The sequence below is a fragment of the Gadus macrocephalus genome, chromosome 3, assembly GCF_031168955.1.
Source record: "Gadus macrocephalus chromosome 3, ASM3116895v1".
In the NCBI taxonomy this organism is placed as follows: domain Eukaryota; kingdom Metazoa; phylum Chordata; class Actinopteri; order Gadiformes; family Gadidae; genus Gadus; species Gadus macrocephalus.
This window is the reverse complement of record NC_082384.1, coordinates 3514519-3536108: the sequence shown is the minus strand read 5'-3', so window position 1 is coordinate 3536108 and position 21590 is coordinate 3514519. Positions and strand designations below refer to the sequence as shown.

General features: G+C 46.1%; 1 protein-coding gene and 1 pseudogene across 2 annotated transcripts in view; one reads left to right on the top strand and one right to left on the bottom strand.

The window, feature by feature from the left end:
• Positions 1-3828: 3828 nt before the first annotated feature.
• LOC132453308 (equilibrative nucleoside transporter 2-like) overlaps positions 3829-21590 on the top strand; it is a 43770-nt gene continuing 26008 nt past the window's right edge. Inside the window, exon 1 of one of the 2 annotated variants that reach the window (XM_060046144.1) lies at positions 3829-3962. The gene's annotated coding sequence lies outside the window, so the exon portion shown is untranslated. Of the gene's footprint in view, positions 3963-9351; positions 9488-21590 lie in introns of those variants that run through there. The other variant, XM_060046145.1, reaches the window with a different exon arrangement.
• On the bottom strand, positions 7759-21548 carry LOC132453693 (piggyBac transposable element-derived protein 3-like; annotated as a pseudogene).

Here is a 21590-nt window from a genome sequence, read left to right as displayed (position 1 = left end):
CGTTTTAACTTTATGCAAATGCCTATGACACGCTTCAGCGGCCAAACACTGACAGCCAATCGGAATGTAGACGCTCTTCGCTTGCGTGGATCCCAGGGAACACCGGCAGGCACTTTGGTTCCTACCTACCTTTATTCACTCACTGAACAAAATGTCGGCTGAAGTATTAATCGCGGCTGTAACTGGGCACCCGGTGTTGTACGACCCAACCCTTTTTCAGTTCAGAGATCGAAACGCCATAGTGGTTTGGATACCAAGTGATGATAAGCGGGAGTATTTATACATCTAGAACGTTCGTATTTAAGCGGGAATCATTTTCATTTGCTTTCCATGCCACCAATCTAACCAACCAATCGCGTGTAGCATGCTTTAAACAAAACCCAAAAAGTTTTTGAAATCGTCACATAAACAAACTAATCGACAAGACGAGGGATAAATGACAATATATCTCTTGTCTTTTATCCCTCTATTCCCCACTATTCACGGAGCCTGAGGTGAATAATTCTTAATTAAATAGTCTAGATCAGGGGTTCTCAAAGTTTTGACAACTGAGGGCCATTTTAGGAACCCAAAATTTGACTGAGGGCCGCCAAAGGAAAAAAAATGTTGGTGGGAAACGCCGTCAGCATCCCAGTGGTGAAAAAAAACATTGCACCCGCACCGTGGACCTCTGGGAGTGAGGTCAAGTGAGGTCTAAATCATGAAACTGATGGTTCACCCTTTCAAAGTAATGTACAGCCGGATTAAAACTAAAAAATGTAAAAGGATTTAATTGAAAGCTAGAGAGAGTCGAATTTTCTCTTTATATTTATTTATATTTGTTTAAATTAATATTGATTAAAAATATTGATTTTTTTTTTATAACTTACATAATTATGTATGTCATTGCGGGCCGCCAGGAATGATTCCACGGGCCGCCATTGGCCCGCGGGCCGCACTTTGAGAACCAATGGTCTAGATAGATAGATAGCCTAGTCAAGTCTTTATTAATACCAAACGACACAAATCGTCGGGAATCCATTTAGGTGGTTCGGCCCACACAGGACAGTAGCCTACAAGACCACACAGAACAAGTCTGACTGGACATACAAACAATACATCACATTAAAAATAGACACGCGTTGATAGATAGATATGTTCCATTATTTGCTTTGCGGAGCCAACCAGTCCTGTGCACGTATGCAAATTAGCCATGTGCGCCAATGTCTATTTGTTTTGAGTGCGACGAATGAGTGCAGATGGAGATCAGTGAAACATATTTTAACTAGCCTACTACAGCACGCAGGGTTTTTTGTTCTCGGTTGTAATTAGCCTACATTTTAGGAGTTTTTTTATATTGGGGGGAATCACTGTTGTCGAAGCACTTTATCCAACAAGCAAAACCGTCTCGGCAATATGGCCAAAGTGTATGGGAGTTAACTCTTTGATATGGCTGTCTGTACTAAAAGCAGATGGCTCCTTTAAATTTGTCTGCATAATTGAATTGTACGTCATGAGCGACTTGAGCGACCAAAGCGAACAGAAATATTCGCAGCGAAACTTTGTGAGCGACCAAAGCGTCTTTGACGCTTTGGTCGCTCCTGGTGTGGACAAGTCCTACAAAAAAAAAACTACAGTAATAGCAGATGTTGAAGTTGTTAAATCGTTAAGAAACAATTTGTGTGGAACAATCGGTTAAGGTAAGTTAAGTGCTTGAGTCTTGACACTTTAGAGAATGTCTAGCGTGCAACTTGAATAACACCGGGATTCCACCGGACGCGTACGCGCCGCGGAACGGCTGCGTCCTCTGCCCTGCGTCCATTCCTACCGGGCGCGTAACGGCAGCTTAAGGCCGATATATGCTCTGTTTTAGACGTAACGCGTAAGCACGTAAGATACATAACCCCCCCTTGCGCGGTAAAATATCCCCCCTTACGTGCTTAAGTGCGTCGCCCAAAATTCCTGACTATGCGACTAAAACACTAAAACACTACGGCCCTACGCAGCTCGCAAAGACTGTGATTGGCCAGCTAACCACATCCTTTTCAATGCTTATCAGCTCCAGCTCCCTCAACTGTCTTCGACTCAACCTTAACATCGTTCAGAGTGTGGAAAAAGACCGCTAACCTAAACTTAGCTACTGCTACTCTCGTCGAAAATACTGGAAGTGCATAAATATAAACAAGCCAGCGATTTCCACTTCCACGCCCACAGATGGAAGTTGCTCCCCCTACTGTTCTGGCGGAGAATCCCCTTGCAACACGCGCAATCCTTAAGGAACCTTAAAGGAACCGTAAATCAAAACTTGTCTAAAACAAGTCCCTTGTGTAAATTACGTGCTTACGTCTCTGCGTCTAAAACGACCCTAAATCGGCCTTTAGCGCTCCCTTGCGAGACAGCCGCATTCACGCGAGATCACGAGATCACGCGATAATCCTAAACCTAATGTACTCACCTTCCACTCCCAAAACCATTGCAATTAAATGCCACGCTTTGTCCTTTCTGACATTTTCCTTATAAAAAGGATGATTTGGTACATAAATGACTTCATGTTGCTGAACTTCGACAATGAGTCTCTCGTCGTCCATGTTGCCGACCCTCTGAGACCCTTTGATTGATTGACTGCTGACCTGGCTGGTGCCACCGGTCATGACGTAATAATGTTGATGTGAAGTTACATGAGTATTGTGTTTTATTTTGAAAATTTACCGGATGCTCTATGGCTTTTACTTTTCACTTCCTGCCCGGCTCGACCTGCTCTGTCGAAATTGACGCAGTTTAGCAGCGGCTCGCGGCAAAAATAGAATTGGACGGAAAGATAGCGCCGCGGCGCGGCACGCCGCTCCTGGGACGCTGCTGAAACGTTCCGCGGCGCGCCCGGTGGAAATGGTCTCATTGATTAGAGTGGAAGCGATCAGCAGCGGTGACCGCGGCGCAGCCGTCCCGCGGCGCGTACGCCTCCGGTGGAATCAAGCCTATAGCCATGTGCGATTTTACCCGGGCTCCAGCGCAACATTCCCTACCAGGTGCAGCTTCAGGTAGCCTAGGACCATTCATACAGGAGCAAGCAAGAACGTTACCTTATTCTGTCCTTGGGAAACGAAAAAAATGACAATCCGTTTCCACGGTTGGAGCAGTTTATCATTGCACATTTATAGGCTTTTTTTTTTTTAACTATCTTTCTTTTCGAAAAACAGACAATGACAGATGAAATGATATTGAGCGGGACATTGACTGTATTATTTAAGGTTGTCATACCGTACCATGTATATAACACATTGAACACTGAACACAAGAAATGGAAGAAATTCCATTTATACCCATGTACTTTCACCATACATAACTATATAAAAAATAAAAGTGCCTGCAGGAAAATATAAATACAGTACGCAAAAATAAACTTCGACGGAGAGTCGTCCGATTGTGCTTCAGCTTCAGATGCCATCAAGAGGGGTCTCTGGTCGTAATCAGTCGCAAGTCCGTCCCTGACCAATCAGCATTCATTAGCAGAATGCTAGCGTGTACGGCCAACAACGGCCCAAACTGTAAGAAATCGAAAGGACATAAGTACACATTCATTTGGCTTTTGAACTATAATCTATATTGAACTTGCGGAATCTACAATACAATTTGCAATATTTGAACGACAAGCAGGTGAAAGAGATATATTTAGACGTCTAGGCCCATAGACTCCCATTTAATCTGGACTCGCCCACGATCACCCCCAGTGGATGTCTAATGGAACGACAACCAAGATCGGTACAATGGGGCGTATAGGAAGTGCATAGGCTCTTCGTAGACGGGCTCTGATAGGACGCGACTAGCAAGGAAGTGTTCTAGCAAGGCTGCAGCCTTCACTTTGGGAAACAGTCAAATACTTGGGCGCGAACGTGCCATTTCCTCTTCTGAAGCCCTGCCTCCTCCTCCGTCCGCGCCTAACCAGCGACTTGACAGGACGCACTGCAGAACAGCCTACTGAGCAGGTAACGATGAAATCTTGCTATTAGTACAAAAAGGCTTTTGGGGAATATTATTTAGATACAAACGTAAGCCTTTACGAATCTGTAAAGCAACTTATATATGGTGTTTTCAAGAAACCGAAAGTACATCTAACTAACTCTACGCGCGCTTTGCCCCACTTTTTGAATGGACATCATTGGCATCATCAGGGTGACTACTACTGGAGACCAGGAGGTTTATATTGCGTTTATCATTCGAAGCCTACCGCCACGTATAAGTCAGGTCCATGTACTTTTGTGTGGAGTATGAGTATTCAAATATATTGACTTGTACTCAGATATGATCACCTTATTTAAATGAATAATTGGCCTGATCAATAATTTAATGGGGCTTTATTAAAGATACACTTTTAAATAAATAACTTGATATCGGACTTTAATCGGACAACTCTGGCGATCAGTCGAGCACATGGTCTTCACACAATGAAACGCGCTGGTAGTCCTCTGATGTCATGGTTTCGGGAAGGTATGACTCGGAGAGAGGTTAAGGTCAACACGTGGTTCATTCAGAGACACATGAGCCGATTCTCAATACCAAGTACGCGAACTGCGGACTCGTGGACTTGGAAGTTCGCACTTGGCAAGTCCGGTCTTCCAAGTACAAAACTCCGAGACGAGTACGCACCTGCAACAACAACAACTGGAACAGCAGCGGACTCGAAGACGTCACCACCTTAGCTCGTCTGTTAACTGTGCTACGGCCTCATGTAGGCATATAGGCTGAACAATATTTACAAATTAGGCTATATAAAACAAAAGACCAGCCTCTTTCGTTTTAAAATAGTATGTTAATATTTTGAATGAATATAAATGAAAAGTTATGCGTATTCACACGGCACACCAGCTGTACCCTATGAACAAACATTCAGTGGCTTGAAAAAAACAATGAGATAGCCGTTTCTCAATGTTCCTATATAGCCTATTATTATGTTATTGGAGGCTATTGATATAAGAATTACGAACGAGCGAGAATAGAAACACACGCACACGCACGCGCGCGCGACCGGATGGATCCGACCGGGATTGCCGTTGCGATTCGTTTCCTCCATCAGCGACTTATACAATATAAACAAATTATGTAAAACAAAACCCTTCTTTCATTTAACCTTTGTGTCGTGTTCGTTTCTCTCCCCTTACTTTGGTGCTCCCGGTGGCCTGTTTTAACTGCCCTTACAATAACAAAAAAAACAATGATCATTGCCAAATTTTATTGAACTCCCTTTTAACCTGTAAACAATGCCTCAGACTACTTTTTTACATGAATAAATGCAGTGAATAGGAGTTACAATAGGAATTATTGTAAAAAAAAAAAAGACCGAAAAATCAAAACAGAGACCATATTCACAGAACATCAACGTGTGTGTGTGTGTGTGTGTGTGTGTGTGTGTGTGTGTGTGTGTGTGTGTGTGTGTGTGTGTGTGTGTGTGTGTGTGTGTGTGTGTGTGTGTGTGTGTGTGTGTGTGTGTGTGTGTGTGTGTGTGTGTGTGTGTGTGTGTGTGTGTGTGTTCTGTGGTGACCCGCTCCTCGAATGAGCCGGGTTCCAGGTACGAGAAAGGTCTCCGGGGAACCCCCCCAGGCAGGCATACCGGCGTGACAGGGCGTTGGCGTGCTCCCTGCCCGGTCGGTGGTCCACCCTGAGCCGGAAGTTCTGGAGGGCCAGGAACCACGCGTCACCCGGGCGTTGGTGTCCTTGGCCCCAGCCATCCACTTCAGGGGGGCGTGGTCGGTGACCAGGGTGAACTCCCTCCCTAGGAGATAGTACCTGAGTTTTCCCGAGGCTCCATTTGATGGCCAGGGCTTCCTTCTCCACGGTTGAATAGTTTCGCTCGTTGGGAAGGAGCTTCCTGCTGATGAAGGTTATGGGGTGTTCCTCTCCGGCCCGGATCTGGGACCAGACCCCCCCCCCCCCCCCGAGTCCCACCTCCGAGGCGTCCGTGTGAACTGTCGTGGGTGTCACTGTCAGAGTGAAATCAGGTGTTATCAGTACCGGCTCTCAACACAGGGCCTCGCGAAGAGTCCCGAAAGCCCGGTTAGCTGCCTCCGACCAGGTGACTCGGGGCAGGTCATTCATGGGGCTGGCCAGCGTAGCGAACCCGGGTATGAAGCTCTGGTAGTAGCCTACCAGACCCAAGAACGCCTTCACCTGTTTCTTGGTGCAGGGTTGAGGCCAGTCCCGTATGGAGGCTACCTTACTGACCTGTGGCCGTACGGTTCCCCTCCCTACCTGGTACCCCAGGTACGTCGTCTCATCCCGCCCGAGACGACATTTGGCCGGGTTGGCGGTGAGGCCCGCCTTTCGCAGCTCCCCCAGCACGGCCCTTAGCTGGCGGACGTGGACATCCCAGCTCGGGCTGTAGATGATAATATCATCAATGTAGGCCGCCACGTAGGCCTGGTGGGGCCTAAGGAGCTGGTCCATCATCCGTTGGAAGGTTGCCGGGGCGCCATGTACTCCGAAGGGGAGGACGGTGTACTGATACAGCCCCCCGGGGGTGGAGAACGCTGTCCTCTCTCGGTAACCACGCTGCCGGTGTCCAGGAGGGCCTGCGTGTCTCGGTTCATCACCCGCGCCGGGATGGTCGGACTTCCGGATGTCCCCTGCGTCCAACAGGTCGCCAGCATACAGGTTCGGCCCGCCCCCTGGCCCGCGTATGCCGATGGCTTGACACGTCCCGGTCTCCCGGGCAGTAGCGAGCGATGTGGCCGGGCTGGCCGCACTCGTAGCAGCGCCACCCCTCTCGACTCTCCGGCAATCCGCTCGGCGGGTTGAGGGTGGGAGCCGGGGCCCCGGTCTCGTGTCCCCTTGGGTTTCGGCGGGTCTCGACGCGTCGGGGGGTGGAGACGGGTCTGGCGCTGAGGTGCTGAGCCACCTGCCAGTTCTCAAGCTGCCGTACCAGGTCATCCACGGTGTCGGGATGGTGGTGGGCCAGCACGCGTCGGGCGTCCGGCGGGAGCTGCCGCAGGTTGGTGTCGATGATTACCCTGTCGATAGGGCTGGGTCCCTCTCCCGACGTCAGCCACCGTTTCACCAGCCGGCGGTTTTGGGCGATCTGTGTCCGTACAGCTCCCCGAACATCGAACCGCCAGTCATGGACGCGTCACCCGCAGCCTCCGCCGGCAGGTCCTGGCTCGCCTGCTGGGCGACGACGTCGAGGTACGCCTCCACGTGGTCGTCGGGTCCCAGTTTGGTGAGCCGGCTGGTCGGGGCGGCGGTCGGCGCGGTGCGGACGGCGGGCTGGGTGAGCCGCAGCACGGCCTCGCGGAGCAGAGCGATGCTCTCGGAGGTCTCCCGCTGCTGTTGCTGGGCGGCCGACGCCGCGGTTCCGTCCGGATTCTGCATGGCGTGATGGTGGCGCAGAGGGGGAGAGCATTTGCCTGCATTCTCCACCATATGTGGTGACCCGCTCCTCGAATGAGCCGGGTTCCAGGTACAAATCACGAGAAAGCGATGGGTTAAGCCGAACTTGGCGTTTATTTAGCTTGAGTCACAGGATGCGTTCTCGCTCTAGGGTCTCCGTGAGCCTCTAGTCCTCGGGTGGGTTGCGTAAGCCCGACGTGTCCCTGCTCCCGCTCCGTGGTCCCTTTTAAGCCGGTTCCGGGTCTTCCTCCTCCCAGCCGCCGGGTGGCCCCCCATCTCGCTGATTGGGGGGAAAGACGGGGTGCTCCCTGTCGCCGGCTGGTGGGTGGAGGCGGTATACCCCGTTCACCACTGTTCCTCAGACCTGCCCGGGCCGAGGTTTTAGGGGCGGGATGCCACAGTTCAAACACAGGAGTGGCATTTTGCAATCAGGTCGCAGTGTGCCTTGCAAACGTATGCATCACATTTGAAACATGTAAGACTTGTCTCATTGTCTCTAGGGGCACAGAGCTCGCATCTCTTCCATTTCTGCCCCTGTTTTGGGGGGAGAGAGGCCAGGGCAGTGGCTGGGGCTTGCAGACTCCTCACCAGACTGCCATAGGCTGGTGTGCGGGGAAGGTCCTGGCGCAGTTGAATTAGAGGAGTCACTAAAGCTTTCCCAAGCTGCCAGGAAGAGTCTCCTCTTGAAACATTTCCCCTGATTCCAGACTGGGTCAATCGCTGACCACACCACATATGCATTACATGCAGACACATCAAGGATGTTGTGGAACACTGCCACAGGCCAACGAGCTGTGATTCACTTGCAGGTGTATGTACCAGTAAGCTACAATGAAAAAAACAATGACTAGATTTGAAACAATATTGAATCTGTCTTACACAAAATGTTTTACATGAATACAAGTAAATCAAATGCATGACAGATGAAAATATACATTACCTTATCAAGGCAGTCTATTCCTCCTTTGTTTCTGTTGTAGTCCAGGATGATCTGGGGTTTCCTGTGCTCTGCTTTGCTGACAGCGGCGTATTTGTGTCGAGCGCTCATCAGGATGACATTCTTATTTTTCTTGGGCAAATATGACACAAGACTGTGTCAGTGAAAGCAAATTTGGATTATAGTGCATTTCTCCCTCTGGTCGAAACCAGTGCAGGGGAAAGTTGAGGCTTGTTCTTCCTCACTGTCCCCACCATGGTGAACTTTCTTTTCAGCAGCTCCTGACCAAGCCCATGTGATGTGAAAAAGTTATCACATGTGATGTTATGCCCCTTGAGACCGGCTGTCATGTCCAACACAACACGCATGCCTTGTTTTTTTTCTGGCCTTCCAGTAACGGGTTTCCCTGTGTAAACCTGCATATTCCAGGCGTAGCGGCTCCTGGCATCACATGCTGCCCAGATCTTGATCCCATACTTGCCTGGTTTGCTTGGGATGTACTGTTTGAATGGACAGCGACCTCTGAAAGGGACCAGGCGCTCGTCCACTGTCACCTCAGGGCCTGGATTGTACATTAGTGGTAGGCGCTCCACCCACCTGTCCCAAACGTTCCTGATGGCAGGCAGTTTGTCGTCTCGCCAGCGGAAAGGTTGTGTAGCTCTGTCATCAAATCTGATAACTCTTGAGAGGATATGAAACTGCTGCATGGACATAGTTCACCGGAATATAGGCCTCCCTGACTCTGCATCCCACAGACTTTTTCTAGCCTCATTGTTGGACCGATGTACTCCTGCTAGAATCAACAGACACTTGGGGGTCTACCTGGTCCAATGTCTTCCATGTGTCCGCAAACACACGTCCCCCTTCCAGGTTTGTCATCGCCAGTATAATTTCCACAATGGACTCTGGTAAAAAGAGTTGGAAGCTGGACTTGATGTCATCCACACGAGATGTTGCATACCGTGTTGGCCCTGGCATCATCCTAATGATACTTTCCTCTCTTGCTCTGCCTCCTCTGTCCTGGGGGGATGAATACCAGATCAAGTTGCCATCCTTGGACTGGAATTCCACCTCAGGTGTGTCTTCCCCAGGGGCCTCTTCACCAGGTGCCCCCTCCCCAGGTGCCTCTTCCTCAGGGGCCTCTTCCTCAGGGGCCTCTTCCTCGCCATATGTTGACTGTTCGATCTCATGATGGTCTGTATCAAAATCAGGATTGTTGTCTTATATTTCTGAGACTTCCTCTTCTATTTCTGGTTCAACTTCAATCCCCTCTTCATCAGTTTGAAAAAAAAGGTCAAGAGCCTCTCTGACAGAAAATCGTCTGATCGGGCGCTGACTCATTGTGGTCATAGTAAAATAAGAGCAATGCACAAGCAAGCTATATATAGGGGATCTGTGAGAAGATATCATACATTTTGTATTGAAAGTGTGGTTCACGTGTAGGGATGGGGATCGAAACCCGGTTCTATCAAGGACCCGGTTCCACTTTTTTCAAAACCCGAAAATCGTTAACGTTTGGGCTAATCGATACCGCTATCGAGTCCCGTCGCTCATTCATTTTTTTTTTTGTCCTGTAACGTAATGTTGTGTCCCTCGAGTCGCGTCACGGCAAACATGTATTTCATGTAAAACAAGTGAAGTCTGGCGGTTAACTTTGCTCGCGAGAATGGCTGAAAAGGGCGAAAATCATTTATTCTAAAGGGGGGAAAACAATCTCAATGGCCAAGCACATTAGCATTGTGCATCAAATAAAGGCCAAATGCAGTACCTTCGACTGTCTCCGAATTGAAAAGAGTCCTCCTGTCTCCTCCGTCTCCTGTCGCACCACAGACGGGCCTGTCTTAATCATCCACCCAAAGTACGAACGGTAATCGCACACACAGACATTGTCGCTAGTCCCGTCAGTTAAAAATAGTAATCCAATTGTGAAATTGGTGTTGTAATCGGTAGCATACAAGCTAGTTATCTTAAAAAGTAAATAAAGTTTCAGATGTGCTGCGTGACGATGTGTTGAGGTTGGCTCAGTAAAACGACGGTTATCATGATGCGTTCAAATGTAACATAGAGAAACGGTAAATTGAGTTTTTGGTGAGAAACATCAGTAATACTGTATTACTCATGTTTCTGTGTTACTAATACAATTGTATAGTGCTCTAATCATTTTATTATGTATAATTAAAACTACTGATGTCAATATTTATTAAGAATTACATATTTAAAGGCACCCAGTGCAACTTTCGAGGCTTAAAAAGAAACATTCAATTTCTAGTCTTTTTTACACGTAGTAAGTTTCAATAACTCCATACCATTACATACCGACATTTAAGCAGCAAAGATGAGACGTCGTTGTGTGGTGAGAACTGATACAAAATCGATAACAACAACAATGCCGCCATTTTCTTTATTTTTTGTAACCTACAATAAATAAAGCAGGCTTCCAGTCAATGGAAAAATGGCTTCTCCCCACCGGCGATTGTTGTTGTTTACGATTTTCTATCAGTTCTCACCACACAACGACGTCTCATCTTTGCTCCTTGAATGTCGATATGTAATGGTATGGAGTTATTGAAACTTACTACGTGTAAAAAAGACTAGAAATTGAATGTTTATTTTTCATTGAATGTTTACATAAAGTTGCACTGGGTGCCTTTAATTTAAAATGTAATTATTTATTACCTAAATATTTTCCTTATCACTAAAAACGTGTCGTATTTCCACCAATTAATAGAAAAGTATTAATAGAAAAGTTAAGGAATATCGAAAATGGTATCGATATCAATAAATATTAATGATCCCTATTCACGTGGGGGGGATAGGTACATAAGCACGGGAAAGAGAGGACACCTAATTGTTCAGTCTGAAAGGTGTGTGTGTGTGTGTGTGTGTGTGTGTGTGTGTGTGTGTGTGTGTGTGTGTGTGTGTGTGTGTGTGTGTGTGTGTGTGTGTGTGTGTGTGTGTGTGTGTGTGTGTGTGTGTGTGTTGGAAATCCGTCGGATTTGACCCGAACACGACAGGAAGGTTAAAATAATAGTCTGTATATATTTTGAATGAATAGGCCTCCATTTTTGTTATACTTTTAAAATGTTCCTGTCAAAAAACGGTGTATCAATGAAGATTCTAATGTACTTTTTAAAAAGGCCATCTCCTTGCTACCACCTCTAAACCCATGTTCTGCTGATGATCTTGTAGAAAACTTTAATTTGAAAATTTTGAAAGTCATAGATATCATTGCACCTTATAAGGTTAAAACGATTTCTGGAAAGCAAAAGGCACCCTGGAGAAAAGCTGCTTCTGTAACAGCACAGAAAAAAGAATGCAGGAAGGTTGAACGCATCTGGCGTAAAACAAAACTTCATATTCAACATGATATCTATAAAGAGAGCCTCCGTGCCTACAATTTAGACTTAAAAAATGCTATAGAAACATTTTTCTCCAATATCATTAAAACCAACACTAATAATGCAAAAACCCTATTTGCAACTGTTGACAGACTGACCAACCCCCCAACACAAATTCCACCTGATCTCCATTCCACGCAGAAATGCAATGAGTTTGCAGCTTTTTATACTGATAAAATTGAAGGTATCAGACGCGCCATCAATATCTCCACTTCAAACAAAAATGTTGGACTACCACCCTGTCCAGGCAAAAGTAACGTGGCAAGGATGGCATGCTTTAATGTTATAGACTCTCAAAATCTTGTGGAAACTGTGACACAACTAAAGCCATCCACCTGTTGCCTTGATACTATACCTACCAACCTCTTTAAGAATGTTTTCGACTGCCTAGCAGTAGGCATATTGCAGATAGTTAACAACTCTCTCCAGTCAGGCAATTTCCCAAAAGCTTTGAAAACTGTAGTTATTAAACCCCTTTTAAAAAAGCGGAGCCTAGATGCCTCTATTATTAACAACTACAGACCAATATCAAATCTACCCTTCATAAGTAAAATCATTGAGAAAGTTGTCCTCCAGCAACTTAATCACTTCCTGGCATCAACTGGTTGCTATGACACCTTCCAATCAGGATTTCGACCCTTGCACAGCACTGAGACCGCCCTTATTAAAGTTGTAAACGACATCCGTCTTAACACAGACTCTGGCAAAACCTCAATACTAATGCTACTTGACCTCAGTGCTGCATTCGACACTGTAGACCATACATTACTTCTGGACAGGTTAGAAAACTGGGTGGGGCTTTCAGGCACCGTCTTAAATTGGTTCGACTTTGTATCAGAATCAACCAACGTCCCACAAGGTTCGATCTTAGGACCCTCTTTATTCAACATCTACATGCTCCCACTAGGGCAAATCATGCAAAATAACAATATTGACCATCATTGCTATGCTGATGACACGCAAATCTATGTATCGCTATCACCAAATGACTATCGGCCCATAGATCTCAGGGTAGCCGCGGGGTCTTAAAAGTCAAAAAAATGTCTTAAATTTCATATTCCTAAATTAAGGCCTTAAAAAGTCTTAAATTGCGTTACCCAAGTCTTAATTTTTTAAAGAAGTTCTTAAATTTCCTACTAGGATATGTTTTCGTAGTGAACCGGACTGTAACGCAAGGGGAAAATGGGGGGCGTTTTGCGTAACGTCAGAGAACGTCTCATTTATTGGAGTAACAATACTTTTGGTTTTCGAGCCGGCCGGCGGCAATCTCAACAAACAATCAGTCGAGAGGAGATGCCACATCATGGGGAAGTGTCGGTTTAATGCGCAGTGGCTTTCGGATGCTAGGTACAGTGATTGGGTGAGGCAGATGCCGGGAACCGACCTCGAAGCACGATGCTGTATCTGTCGGATGACTTTCAAGCTAAGCACTTTAGGTCATCTCGCTTTGGAGTCTCACATGAAGAGCGCAAAACATAAGTCGCATGCCCTTCACAGCCAGCCGCCCATCGCTCAGTTCTGCACCGTGGCACAACCTCCGAATGCACCTGTAAGCGCTAGCAACTTGACCACTGTCGACCACCAGCACCGAACGAGCCAGACTTCATCGCCTCGAACACTTACAGCAACAGCACAAGGGCCGAGCAGTGGTGTGATAAATGTCGGTGGAGCCCCGACACTTCGGGCAGAGGTGATCTGGATTCTGAAAACCATTAGCGACCACCACTCGTATAGCTCGAATGAAGGGATAAGCGAACTCTTCAAGGCTATGTTCTCGGACTCCGAAATAGCTGCAACGTTCACCAGTGGCAAGAACAAGACCTCGTACATTACAAAGTTCGGGCTGGCTCCATTCATTACGAAGGAGTTAGTTAAAGAGGTCAACGAGGCAAGTGGTGGATTCGTCGTCATGTTCGACGAAAGTCTTAACAAGACGACCAAGACGAAGCAATTGGACATCCACCTCCGTTACTGGAGTGGCGACCAAGTTGCTTCGAGATATCTTGGCTCTCAGTTTATGGGTCATGGAAAAGCTGTGGACCTACTGAAACATTTTAAAGTAAGTGTTTTCTTTTTATTAAGCTTGGTTAATTAAACTAAATGTGTATTACTGTTGTGTTATACTCATTTTTATTTTAGGTTTTATAGGTTTTATCTATTGTTATATTCTGGTGAGTTCTAGTTCACATTCTGATAACTACTAGCTGGCGGTAACTAACCTCCGTATTTCAGTCATTTTGGCGCTGTCACGTTAAAATTGTACCGGCCTACGTCATCAGTTGTTTACATCTTGACAACCTGCCCGGCAACAGACGATCGCGTCGTCTGTTGCCAGGCAGGTTGTCAAGATGTTAACAACTGATGACGTAGGCCGGTACAATTTTCGCCCCCGGTACAATTTTAACGTGACAGCGCCATGCTTCTTTTTAGAGCAGCTGTATGTAGTGACGATTCATTGCCATCTAGTGGCATTGTGATGTTCCGCTTGACGCAGTTCACATAATTAGAATTGAAATTCTCGAAACTACTATTCAACCTCCACAACATTCTAGTAGGCCTACTTTTACAACACAGTAGTGCTTTTTCATTGCTTTTAACAAAGGCCAAATGCCTTCTGTTCTGAGATATGCACAAAAGCAATCGTGAAAAACCTGCCGTTGTGTATGAAAATACATTGTGTCAATTTGTATAATAATAATAACAAAAATCTCATCTTTATGATCATCTCCAGGAATGTATCACTGATCTTGATCAGCGGAGAATGGTTTCGATTTCAATGGATGGACCAAATGTTAACTGGAAGTTCTTAGAGCTGCTTCAGCGGGAGCATGGTGAGCATTATGGCGGGAAGCAGCTGGCAGTGGTCGGGACTTGCGGCCTCCATACCCTCCATAATTCTGTCAAAGCAGGGTTCAACGCATGGCAAATGGAGAAGATATTAAGAGCTCTTCACACTATCTTCTTAAATGTGCCAGCAAAAAGGGAGGACTTCATCGCTGTGATGAAATCAAGCACTTTCGCCCTACCCTTTTGTGGGCACCGGTGGGTTGAAAACTTGCCTGTTGCCGAAAGAGCCCTCCAAATATGGCCCAACATTCTCAAATATGTAGCAGCTGTAAGAACCAAAGATGTCAACAATCCAGCCACCTCATCATTCGACACCATCGAAGTGGCAGCAAAAGATCCTTTCGTAATAGCCAAGCTGGAGTTTTTCACTGCAGTATGCCGAACTGTATCACCATTTCTAACGAGATATCAAACTGATGAGCCGGTCCTGCCTTTCATCGCACACGACCTAGCAGAACTATTAAAGGTGAGTGATTTTCTTTGTTCATGTTGTAAATGTGATTTAAATAACTAGTCATATAGTAAAGTTAGGTTAATTATTTGGACTTTTGTTCATCACTGGCTTGGTTTTCATAGCAGTAATCCAGATTACGTATCCATATTGTGACAAATCCAAATGTTTAATCTCTGTCTGTAGTAGTATTCCATAAACTCACGTGTTTTTTGTCGTGCTTCAATTTATTTAGAGCTTGCTGAGGAGATTTGTTAAAATAGACCTTCTCCGAGATGCTACCCCTGCTCAACTAGTCCGTCTTGATGTCACCGAAAAGGAGGCAACGAAGCCTGTGAGGGCCATTGACATTGGCATTGGAGCGGAAAATGCCATTAAGGTATGTTGTATGGGTCAATTTTTTTTTTGGTTCTATAAATCCAGATATAGTCTAAGTTATTATCATTGAAATTTAGCTTTTTAGTCATTTGGTGTTCTCAGTTGGTTAACTGGTTTAGTTATCAGGGGAGATGAGGGACCATTACTTCAGTTTTCCTCATTTTCTTCTTATTCCCTGTATTAGGAACTTCAGAAACAGAGTAAGGCAACTGGAGAGCTTTCTGTTATTGTGTTCAGAAAGGAGTGCATGGAGGGTCTGATCAAAATAGTGAAGAAGCTTCAGGACAAAAGCCCTCTGAAATACCCGACAGTGAGACAGATGAGTTGTCTTGATCCAGCCAAGATGTACACCGCTCCTGAACTCTGTCAGAGCCAGATGAAAGGCCTAGTTAAACAGTTTATCCAGGACAAGCAGTTGGATGGAGGAATTGCTGCCGGTACATAATGTTTCCTTTCATGATTAAAAAAAGATTGTCCTGACTGAACTGAGTCATATTGTTTGAACCTCTTCTTATACTGTGCATGACACTGACATTATTTTCTCATTCCTCAGGTGACCTAATCATCCAGCAGTTTGCACAGTTTTCATTGGACGTGAGGGAGAGGGAGGAGTTCTTTGCCTACAATCCTTTGGAGAAGCGGCTGGATGTTTTCCTCCACACTTACATCAGTCATCCTTACCCCCAGATGTGGGCTTTCATCCAGAAGCTGCTATTGCTCTCACATGGACAGGCCACGGTTGAAAGGGGCTTCTCAGTGAATAAAGAGGTGGAAATATCTAACACTGCACAGAGGCGTCTTGAAGGTACCCTTGACACCAGGACTTCTGTCCTCTGTTGTGTCTGCAAGGAGCAGGTATAGAATTTATCTTGAAACTGAAAAACAAAAAGTTATCAGAAGCACAAGGCTTTAAACGGAAAGCAGTTGAGCAATTGCAAAACTTGAGAAAGAAAAGGGCATCCATTCAGGAAGTGTCTGACAACCTGGCTAGGGATGCAGACAAATTAGCAGAGCAGGCAGAAGGAAAGCAAGGAAGCAAGATGGCTGAACTAATTGCGAAATCGAATGCTTTTAGAAGAAGCCACAGAGACAAACAGGCTGAACTTAAAAATATCGATGTAGATATTGTTGCCAAAGGTGTTGAGCTTAGAAACCTGTAGGATTTTAATGTTATTTTGTTTAATGTTACCCTGATTATAAAACAATACACTTACAGAGACTATTGCACCCGTACTTTTCATGGGTCGTTTCCGCAATGCTACATAACCATTAACTGCCTTAACATTTAAAATGTTTTTTCTTCCATTTCTTTCCTCTTTTTTTTTCTATCATCAGAGCGTCTATGCATCAGAGGAAAGCAATCCTGTTCAGAGTGTTCATTTATATTGTGCGTTGAAGCAATGCAATTGCTGACATTTTCATTGAGTTTGTTTACATTTTATATTGTGTGTTGAAAGTTTGACATTTAACCCAAAAATACAGCTACACTTTCACACCATCACTTTGTGTATTGTTTTTTTTAATCTTTTATCATTGCTGGGTACATGGTCATAACTAGTTAAGAGACATCAGGCCTCTAGGCCTTGAGTTAGGCCCTCAGTTTGGCTCTTTGGTGAGTGCACACTAGGGCTGTCACTTTTTCGCAGCCACACACAAGTGCGGCTGTCTTTTACACATTAACAATAACTGCTCGGAGCGCGATATGCGGAGCGCATGTCGTCCATGGCACGCAGCGTCGCAGCCTATATAAACGAACAATCTGTGAAGCCGACCTCCAAAACGGCATGCTGCTCGTTTTATTCCTTACGGAAAGAAAATTACAAGTAGTCTCGCAGCTCTCCGTTACCGTTGCAGCTGCTTCTGTCAGCCGTGCTGTATAAGTCCCCAAACAGGCTGCCCATCGCGCCCAGCGCAGCAGCGGACTTTTCTCCCTGTCGTGTGCGACGATCAGTGTCGGTCTCCGTTTCAGTGAGCTCGTGTGAGAGGCTTTCAGTCACGAGATGTTTCTGTGCAGGGGAAAGGTGGACGAAGCGGGGATCCAGGAGGGCCGCTTTATTGAGGAGAAGCCACTCGCCGCTCTCTTCTTTATAGCGCATTTTTACAGTTCGAATGGAGAATTACACTTCGAATTCGAATTTTTCACCCCACCTTCGAACGAATATTCGAACTTCGAATAAAAAGTGACAGCCCTAGTGCACACTTATCCTTTGGCACATTCATTAATGTATTGACATGAATGTTTCATATGTTCCAAAAAAACATGAATAACATATGCACTGGGGTTTTACGACCGCCTAATGGGTGCGATGTAGGTCTTAATTTTCATTGAAGTGGTCTTAAAAAAGTCTAAAAAAAGTCTTAAATTTGGGTTGATCAAACCTGGGGAAACCCTGGATCTGCTGTGCCAGTGCATTGAGCAAGTGAAAGTATGGATGTGCCGAAATTTCCTTCAACTAAATGAGGACAAAACAGAGATAATTGTATTTGGTTCTAAAACGGAAAGGCTTAAAGTAACCCAACACCTTCACTCTTTGTCCCTGAAAACCTCAATCAAAGCCAGAAATCTAGGGGTTATCATGGAGAACCAGATTTACATTTCGACAGTCACATCAAATCAGTTACAAAATCGGCATATTATCACCTTAAAAATTTAGCAAGACTTAGAGGGCTCATGTCCACCGAAGACTTACAAAAACTTGTACATGCCTTTATCACTAGTAAGCTTGATTACAGCAATGGTCTCCTTACAGGTCTCCCAAAACAAACTCTGAGGAAGCTTCAGCTTGTTCAGAATGCTGCTGCTAGAGTTCTAACAAAGACCAAAAAATTTGATCATATTACATCAATTCTGAAATCGTTACATTGGCTTCCTGTAGGTCAGAGGATTGATTTTAAAATCATGTTGCTAACCTATAAATCCCTACATGGTTTAGGCCCAAAATATTTAACTGATATGCTTCCACTACATCAGCCTTCTAGACCACTAAGATCCTCTGAGACCAATCTGTTAATTATGGGAACATGGGAAAGCAGGATTTAGTTACTATGCAACAAATAGCTGGAATAAACTCCCAGAGGATTTAAGACTTGCCCCAACTCTGAGCACCTTTAAAACAAGACTGAAGACTTTTATGTTTGCTATAGCTTTCTGCTAAATCTTAAATACATTGCACTTTCTAAAAAGCTTTTTTAACTTTGCCTTTATTTTCTATTTTAATACTAAAATGCCTTTTTAACTTTCTATTTTACCCATTTCTTTGTATATGTTTTTCTTTTACTTATCTATTATTTTATTTTATTGTATGACAATGTTTATATGTGAAGCACTTTGAGTCTAGAATAGAATAGAATAGAAAGCCTTTTATTGTCATTGCACGAGTCAAGTACAACAACATTTTTAGTAAGCTTTCCCAATTGGTGCATTCGAGAAAATAAATAAATATATAAATAGAACAAGAACAACAGTATACCAAATAGAAATGTAAATAATGTAAAATAAATAATTAAGTAAAATAAAGTAAAGTACAATACAGCAGTGGGAGGTTAGGGGGGGTCAGTCAGTCGGGGGTCAGTGCATGTGTGTGTTCAGGGTGGATACAGCTTTTGGGAAGAAGCTGTCTCTGAACCGTGAAGACCTGGTTCTGATGGACCTATAGCGCCTGCCAGAGGGCATCAGGTCGAACAGGTGAAAGCCAGGGTGGGAGCTGTCCTTCGTGATTCTCTCCGCTCTGCTTAGGCAGCGGGAGATGTATATGTCCTTCAGGGAGGGGAGGGGGCAGCCAGTGATCCTCTGTGCGGTGTTTACCACTCCCTGGAGTTTCTTCCGCTCTGCCTCAGTGCACTGTGAAAACCACACTGAGATACAGAACGTCAGAAGACTCTCGATGGTGGAGCGGTAGAAGGTCACCAGCAGCTTCTCTCCCACGTTGTTCCTCCTGAGCACCCTGAGGAAGTGAAGCCGCTGCTGAGCCTTCTTGACGACCGCCGCCGTGTTGGAAGTCCAGGAGAGGCCAGCAGAGATCATGGTGCCCAGGGAGCGGAAGGTGTGGACTCTCTACACAGTCACCGTTGATGTAGAGGGAAGCCGGGTCTGCTCTGCTTTTCCTGAAGTCCAGGATGATCTCCTTAGTTTTTGTGATGTTCAATGCCAGGTTGTTGTCTGAACACCACGATGTTAACTTCAGGATCTCATCCCTGTAGGCAGACTCGTCTCCCTCTGAGATCAGTCCCACCACCGTTGTGTCGTCCGCAAACTTCACTATGGTGTTGCTGGGGTGGATGGGACTGCAGTCGAAGGTGTACAGAGAGTACAGGAGTGGGCTCAGCACACACCCCTGAGGAGAGCCTGTGCTGAGGGTGCGGGTGGAGGAGAAGTGGGGACCGAGTTTCACCTTCTGGGGTCGATTTGTGAGGAAGTCACTAATTTCAGGAACAGGTGAGCGGGTCGAGACCCAGAGCTGACAGTTTGCAGACCAGGATAGCCGGGATGATGGTGTTGAAGGCTGAGCTGTAGTCAATGAAGAGCATCCTGACGTAGCTCTCCCGGTGTTCCAGGTGACTCAGCGCAGCATGAAGGGCTATGGCAATGGCGTCCTCGGTGGATCTGTTCGCTCTGTAAGCGAACTGGTGAGGATCTAAGGTGGGGGGGGGGGTAGGCTTTTATGTGGTGTAGGACCAGCCGCTCGAAGCACTTCATAATGATGGGTGTGAGTGCTACTGGGCGGTAGTCATTCAGAGTGTCCGGTGCTGATTTCTTGGGTACGGGGATGATGGTAGAGGACTTCAGACAGGCTGGGATGATGGCCTGTGTCAGGGAGAGGTTGAAAATTGTTGTGAAGACCTGTGAGAGCTGGTCAGCACAGCCCTTGAGGACCTTCCCAGGAAGTCTGTCTGGTCCGGCAGCTTTCCTGGGGTTGACTCCACTAAGCACACGTCTCACATCCTGGACCTGTACAGTCAGTGAGTGGGTGCTGTGAGCTGGTGGGGGCTGGGGTGGTGATGAAGCTGAGGTCTGTGATGTCCTTGATGTCTCGAAGCGGGCAAAGAAGAAGTTCAGTTCTTCTGCCAGCGAGATACTTGAGTTCACAGTTGTGGTGTTGCGTCCCCTGTAGTTTGTCAACTGTTGAATGCCTTGCCACACCTGCCGTGGGTTGTTTTCAGAGAGGTGATCCTCTATTTTCCTCCTGTAGTCCGCCTTTGCCTTCTTAATTCCCCTCCTCAGGTCGGCTCTAGCAGCGCTGTACTGCTCTCTGTCTCCAGACCTGAAGGCGGCGTTGCGGACCTTGAGGAGCGTCCGGACCTGGCTGGTCATCCAGGGCTTCTGGTTGGGGAACACACAAATGCGTTTGTCCACTGTGACGTTTCCCACGCAGTACTTGATGTAGGAAAGTACAGATTCTGTGTGGACAGCCAGGTCCTGGTGTTTAAAAACATCCCACTCAGTGTGTAGGAAACAGTCTTGTAGTTGGGAAAGTGCATCCTGAGGCCACGTGGTGATGGTTTTGGTCTGTAGTGGTGCACTTCTCCTGAGAGGGGTGTATGCAGGGGTAAGGAGCAGAGAGAGGTGGTCTGACTGGCCTAAGTGAGGTAGTGGTATGGCTTTGTAAGCATGTTTAATGTTAGTGTAAACATGGTCCAATGTGTTTTTCCCTCTGGTCGGACACTTCACATGCTGATAAAACTTCGGCAGGACAGACTTTAAGTTTGCCTGATTAAAATCACCAGCTATGATGTGAACACCGTCGGGGTGAGCACGCTGCTAAGTGTTTATGGCTTTTAGCAGTAGAGAGAGAGCTATGCCAACGTTGGCATCGGGAGGAATGTAAACAGCCGTGATTAGCACTACTGTTAACTCTCTGGGCAGAAAAAATGGGCGACATTTAACTGTAATGTACTCTAAGTCCGGGGAGCAGTGTGTGTCTATAGTTGTTGTGTTTATAGACCAGCTGTTGTGTATAAAGATGCACAAACCACCTCCTCTGCTCTTACCGGTGTCTTTGTTGCGATCCCAGCGGTGGACGGTGCGCCCCCCCAGCTGTACGGCTGCGTCCGGGATCGACGGGTGAAGCCATGTCTCAGATATTACAGACACGCAACAGTCTCGTACATAGCGGTTACCGTTGGCGAGTAGTTCCAGCTCGTCCATTTTGTGGGTCAGAGATCTTGCGTTGGAGAGGAACATACTCGGTAGAGGAGGCTTATGTGGGTCTTTCCTCAGTCTTGC